The sequence below is a fragment of the Chrysemys picta genome, chromosome 2 (assembly GCF_011386835.1).
Source record: "Chrysemys picta bellii isolate R12L10 chromosome 2, ASM1138683v2, whole genome shotgun sequence".
Classification (NCBI taxonomy): domain Eukaryota; kingdom Metazoa; phylum Chordata; order Testudines; family Emydidae; genus Chrysemys; species Chrysemys picta.
Genome location: NC_088792.1, coordinates 54,675,887 through 54,682,548, shown reverse-complemented (window position 1 = coordinate 54,682,548; position 6,662 = coordinate 54,675,887). Strand labels below are relative to the sequence as shown.

Sequence of the window (6,662 nt, the reverse complement as noted above, 5' to 3'; positions counted from 1 at the left end):
CTGTAATGGAAAATTACTTATCCTATTAGAATGTAAGTATAAGGGTGAAATATTCATGGTGTGAGTGTATAAGATAGGGGAAGCAGACAATAAGCCTTCTCTTCTTGTACCTCCAGCTCAGAAATTGGTCACAATCACAGTCCTTCAGCTCACCTCATCCCATGGCCCAATCTCTTCATGCTCTGCAGCAGCCCACAGAATAGATCAGTCACCGAGAGGAAGCAGGCTTCACCAGTCACATTTACAGAGTGGTCAGAGAGGAACTGTGGCAATTACTTGGGCTGATGAGATTTGTCATGTTGTGTATATATTTTTTCCCCTAAAAGTGCACCAAAAATACATAAAGAAGTCACTATTAAATGCTCAGCAGTTACTTTATGCTAAGCAGTAATATCTCAGGTAGCACAATATTTCCTTACACTTGGAATAGAAAACGGTGGTATCTCAGATATTGTGTATTAACTATGGGTAAATCTTGACTATGGAGGAATCCTCCCACTCAAACTATGGAGGAGGAGAGACACTACTTAGAGAGGCTACTTCTAATGGCTGGAGTAGACTCCTCAGTCTTACTGATCAACCATCATAGAGAAAAGGACCTTGCATGACTTCCTGAAATTGCTGCCCTTCCCTTGACTCTTGTACCTAGAGAGGGGGGATGGGCAATATTTGGCTTTACAGACAGTTCCTTATCCACACCCTAATATTGCTGCATGAGTCTATTCCCAGCACTACCTACATTTCTGCTCCTTTTCATCCAACACCTCTATTTTCTATCTATGTTTCTCTGTGATTTATCACTCAACAGCTTCCTTTATCTTTCTCCCATTCTCTCCTTCACCTCTTCTTTCCAGTACCTCTTTGGCCCCAGTTCATCCATCCCTGTTTAGCAAAATATTTCAAAAGGGGCTTAATTTAAAGCATGTGCTCAAGTCCCATTCGGGTTCATGGGACTTAAGCACATCTAACTTAAGTATATGCTTAAATGCTTCACCAAGAACCAATAGATTCCTAAGGATTCCAGGAGCACTTTGTCACCATCTATTAATTGGATGGGGTCTTGCATGATTCATCATGAAATGTGCTAATCCTCTTGTAATTAACACCCTATTATGGTCAGCAAAGGTCAAGGAAGCAGCCATATTTTTAAGATTTAGTGACATTTCTTGCTTTCCCTTCTCTTAGGAAGAAAGAGGGCCTTTGTTGTGAAGGTTTTTTTGATAGATCTGTAAGTTTATTTTCTTCCATCCTTTTCTTGCAAATGTTATGTTTGCTAGACTAAGCACACCAGCCCCATTATAGCAGCAGCTAAATGGAGCGTAAAGGTTGTATTAAAACATTTACAGTATCTTGTAGTGAGTAACACTGAAATGTTTAAAATCACTGAGTCAAGTTTTCATTTGTCTAAATAACTGTTATGAAAGTTCAGGGATAAAATCACAGCATCTTGCACAGAATATGCCTGTCAGAGAACAGCCAGAAAGTTAAGGCTTTAATTTCATCATCATCATCACCTGTCCCACCAGTTCCTTTGGATAATTATACATTGCTGTCCCTGGACTGAATCACTCCTTCCCATGAGAAAGAGGTCCATGGTGAGGAAAACTGAAGATTTCTGTGATAGTGTCATAGAATCATAGAAGATTAGGGTTAGAAGAGACCTCAGGAGGTCATGTAGTCCAACCCCCTGCTCAAAGCAGGACCAACCCCAACTAAATCATCCTAGCCAGGGCTTTGTCAAGCCGGCCCTTAAAAACCTCTAAGGATGGAGATTCCATCATCTCCCTAGGTAACCCATTCCAGTGCTTCACCACCCTTCTAGTGAAATAGTTTTTCCTAATATCCAACCTAGTCCTCCCCCAGTGCAATTTGAAACCATTGCTCCTTGTTCTGTCATCTGCCCCTGTCATACCTGAGCTCACACAAAACCACTGCTGTATGCCCAGCTGGGCACAAAAGACAAAAAGGTTTTATTTGGCTGTTGCCCCCTTCTGGCAGGGCACCACTTGCAGCAGTGTTACTCAACATCAGTAGGCAAGACAAGGTAGCAAATCAAACCAAGAGTCCTGCATCAGGCCTACGCTCTCTCAGGGAGGCTCTGGCAGGCAGTACTCTCTAGTTTCTGGCCCCAGTCACACTTCTCATAGAGCAAGCCCTACAAGTGTGCTCCCCCACAGCCACCAAATGAGTTATGTGCTCAGCTCCCCTTTTAACCCCTTCTTCCAAGCCTGACATGTATTGCAGGCATAGCAAATTAGGACTGATTGAGCTTATAGCAGTTCATTAACTCTTTCCTGGCCTGTGTGAGTTTTGCACATCCTGTCACAATCCCTCACAGAATTTCTCCCCCACCATTCAGATGGGAGGGTGGGATTTGATCCTTACAGAATGAGCTGGGGGTCTACTCTCAAGCCCCATAGACCTGTAGGAAACCAACTCAGTAGCATGGAAGTTCTATGCCTCTGAATTGAGTCTGTTCCCTGACAGCCCCTCTTCCGGGTAGCACAGCTCTCGTGGGACTATGCTAACAGGGACTCGCACTGACCACTGCTGCTCTGGGGACCCTTCGCTGCAGAGATCATTGCAAGAAAATGAATAAAGCGTGAGCCTGGTGACTATCTGCAAAGTTGGTTGGGGGTAGAGGTGAAGGCTTCAAAAAGTGCATTCTTCCAGCCCCAACCATTACAGTTCTGCACTCTACCTATCCCAGTCCCTTCCTACTCCCTCTTTGCAGATACCAAATTTTCAGAAAGCAGATTGGGATGGAGGTGCTCTACCATGGAAGATCTCCTTTACACACTAGAGAGCTGTTGGTATAGTCTGTGAGAGTCGCTCTGTTCTGGAACTCACCCCTTTCACTTGATCTGCCAGCCACCAGATGTATTAGCTTTCTAGACATGCTGCAAAACCCATCCTTTTTCTCTCTTCTCTCAGGTTGCTGAGAAGGAACAGGGAAGGCTGAAGTGGATGGATTTATTGGCAGTCCAGGTTTAAGTTGTTATTGTTAATATATGGGACAACCATCTAGAGCATCAGATGGGTGCCTATAATTTAGAAATGTAAGGTAAGAACTGAATACATAGGGATGTTGGGAGCATGAACTGGTTGATTAGAAGGAATATTTTTCTGATATTCAGCCTAACCCTTCTCCTTCTGAATTTTGTCCCATTACTCTTAATTATACCTGCCCTTACCACCTTGAAGAACTTGGCTCAGCCCTAAGCAGTGTAGTTGTTGTAGCATGTCGGTCCCATGATATAGATATTATAGGTGGTCCAATAAAAGATATTACCTCACCCACCTTGTTTCTCTCAGTCCTCATTGTTTAAAAGGTTGCCTTCCCTCCAGTAAGAAAATGGTTTAGATGAAATTTCAGCTGATACCTTTCCTTATACACATTTCCCATAGCCATTTCATCTGAGAAAAATCTGGCAACTTTGGAACTCAAACCCACCTGAAAGATGTAATATTTGGGGGGAAAGCCCCTGCCTGCTTAGCTCTGTTTGACTTCTTCCATTTGCTTGTGGCTGTCAGGACATGTGGGGATATATTTACACCTGCCTCAAAGAAATGTTAAATATATTAAGGCAGCCACTGACGCTATTATAGCTATCAGAAAGGAAGCCCATTATTTTTATGGTGCCTGGATTTTTGGCCATCAAATTCAGTGTTGCCATTGCTCATGGTTTTATTGTGATTCTATTGCTATCTGATGTTCTTAAAGCTCTTGGATTCATGTGATTAGAAGATAATTTCAGCTTTTATTTAGAAAGAAGGTAAGTTTATAGCTCCCATGGTTGAGGAGAAAAACTTGAAAACCTGAACCCTAACGGCTTTAACACCAGATGGCAAATCTCCCCTCCCGCTCACCCCCGCACACCACCTTTTTAAAAAATCTTAATGATATTTAAGCCAACATCATGATTTTTTTTAGAGCTCATGGTTTTTGAACATTTGGTGTTAGTAATGCTGCAAGCTGCACTTAAAGGTTTTCTTGCTCCAATGTTGCAGAATGTTGAATACAGAATTTCACTAGGGTCAAATAGCACCTCTCTGCAGAGACCCAGCAAACCTAAGTGCCTGCCTTACAACAGTCTCTGTAGAATAATAGTTTTCTTTGCAGAAGGTTTAGTACAATGCAATATGCTGTTTAAGTTTTAGGTGTCCTCTATATACAAGGATCACACTTCCAAACTTCACACGTGCCAAGCCATTTATTTATTTTATGGCTTTGTTTGCAAAAGAGAGGGCAATAGGTACATTCTGTAAAAATGTGTATGTACTTGCTGTGCCCATGCATTTGCCAGCAAAAATCATTAAATGCCTGTGCAAAATGGATAATTTGTGCACGGACACAGATACTTACAAGCCATTTGCAAATATGGGAGCTTTGCAGCCTTCCTTGAAAATCTGTCACCGTAAGGAGATGCTTTAGCTCTTATTCTAAGATAATGAACTCAAACACTGCAGCTTATAACAGTTACTCCGGTGTTTGGGTCTTTTGCTGTTGTACGTTCTGGCATTTTAGAGAAGTGTTCAAAATCTAATAAGAAAGCTATCTGAAACTGGCTCTTTTGCGTTTCATTACATATTCTAAAACGGGGGTCCACTTCTGTGAAAACGGGAGCCCCGGGTGGGGAGCTAAGTGGAGGACCCATTTTCTCGGACTGCGGACACCTTTGCCGAACTGAAATGCTGGGCAGGGGAAAGGATCCCACCAACCGAAACTGGGGAGCGTCCCACGCAGCTCGGGGATGTCACAAGCCAGCTGGGCTGCGGAGTCCCGAGCGCTGGGGAACAAAGTCACGCCGGAGAGGACAGCTCCCAGCGCGGCTCTGCGCGCTCCCCGGCGTCACAAGTGCCTGTGTCTTGAGGCCACGCGTTAGCCGCGAAGCTGGCAAGCAGCAGCAGTGACAGCCGGGAGGCAGCAGGGAGAGCGCGCCCCATAGCCCCTGCCGGCCGGCCGCAGCTCGCTCCCCTCCCAGCCCGGCTTCCCGCCAGCTCCGGCTGCTGCAGCGCGTGAGGCTGTCCGGGACCGGGGTGGCTCGCGGTGCCTTAGCACCAGCATCCTCCACCCCGCCAGGCGCAGGCACAGAGTTAAAGCGGGGCCGGGCTGCTCTGCTGACCGCTGGGGCAGGAGGCTGCGGGGGACTGAAGGGAGGAAGCCCCCAGCACCCCTCCGAGGGGCAGGGCAGCCGCCCTCTGGGCAATGCAACTCCCGGCGCTGCGAGCCTGGCCCCTCTGGCTTGGGCTGGTGCTGCTGGGCTTGAAGGCAGCGCCCTGCCAGCAAGGTAAGGGGTGGCGGGGGTGTATGCTGGGTGCAGCGGGTGCTGGGGGTGTGTGAAGTAAGATATGGGGGGCGGAGGGGGGGCTTCTGAGCAGCCTTGGAGCTGTCCCTGAAGCAGAGACTCCAAAGTTATGGACAGACTGGGCCCAGCTTAAAGGGGGGGGGGCAAACCCACCCTGAAGCTCCCCAGGCCCGTGCCACTCAGGTGGGAACCCTCCACCCCGCTGCTTCCCCAGTTCTTTCAAGTCCCTTGTACCATTAGCTGTTTGCCCAGAGGGGGCGCTAGCCCACTGGGGGCCCTAAGCAGGAACATTTTGGCCCCCCTCAACACATAAAAACCGAGAGTGGAGGGGTCTTGAGCTGCACAGGGTCCTAAGCAATTGCTTAGTCTTCTCCCTCCCTTCACTTGATACTTTGTTCAGAAATTTTAAACTCCCCCCTCCCCATGACTTCTGCCAATTGTCTTTCTGAAAGCCAGGTTTTGCCAGGAACTCCCAGCTTCTGCTTTGTTCAGCAGGTTCAGGGGTGGCAGGTACTTGCTCCTGTTCTTCCTTGGGGCGGGGGTGTTATGTCTCCAATGTTGGGAAATGAACTACTCTGCTAGAGCTGGTGGGCTTATGTCTAATGGGAGAGGGTGCTTCTCCTTATCCACTTCAGTGGCTTCAATATTGGATAATGAAACCTGTCATTATGCAAGGCACTGCATTTTTCAATATTGGAGTCACACTTGGGCTTTGGTCAGGGCTGGTGCTACCATTAAGGCGAACTAGGCGGTTGCCTAGGGCGCCAAGATTTGGGGGCGCCAAAAAGCAGTGCCCCCAATTTTTTTTTACAGCGTTCCTCCCCAAGCACACGGTCGCCGCTCCACTTCTCCCGCCTCCCAGGCTTTTAGCGCCAATCAGCTGGGGGGAGGGGGAGCGCAAGGTGGAAGTTTCGCCTAGGGTGCGAAACTTCCTTGCACCGGCCCTGGCTTTGGTGAAATTAATGTAGTATATTTAGTGGAGTGTACCTGTGTCTTCACCTTCATATGACTGAATCCATTCAGAAGCACCAAAGTTAGTTCATCTAAATTATTTTAGTTGCGCGCATTGTCCTAACCTGGTGACTATTCACTTAAAGGGCATTATTAAATAATTTAAGTGTGATAGCCATTATCTTTCTTTCATTATGGCAGCATAAGCACTGACTATTGCAATAAAGCTGACCAAGGTGTTGGGGAAAATACTATTTAACTCAAGTTGATTTTCAGACGACAGTAATGCCCAGGGCTTTGTTTACACTAGCACTTTTGTCAGTAAAACTTTTGTCAGTCAGAGGTGTGAAAAAACACACCCCTGACTGACAAAAGTTTCATCGACAAAAATGCTGGTGTGGA

At 46.6% G+C, this 6,662-nt stretch overlaps 1 protein-coding gene across 2 annotated transcripts in view; it reads left to right on the top strand.

The window, feature by feature from the left end:
- The first annotated feature begins 4,810 nt into the window (after nt 1-4,810).
- VWDE (von Willebrand factor D and EGF domains) overlaps nt 4,811-6,662 on the top strand; it is a 67,052-nt gene continuing 65,200 nt past the window's right edge. For both annotated transcript variants that reach the window (XM_024101353.3, XM_024101352.3), the window contains exon 1: nt 4,811-5,291. The gene's annotated coding sequence lies outside the window, so the exon portion shown is untranslated. The remainder of the gene's footprint in view (nt 5,292-6,662) is intronic.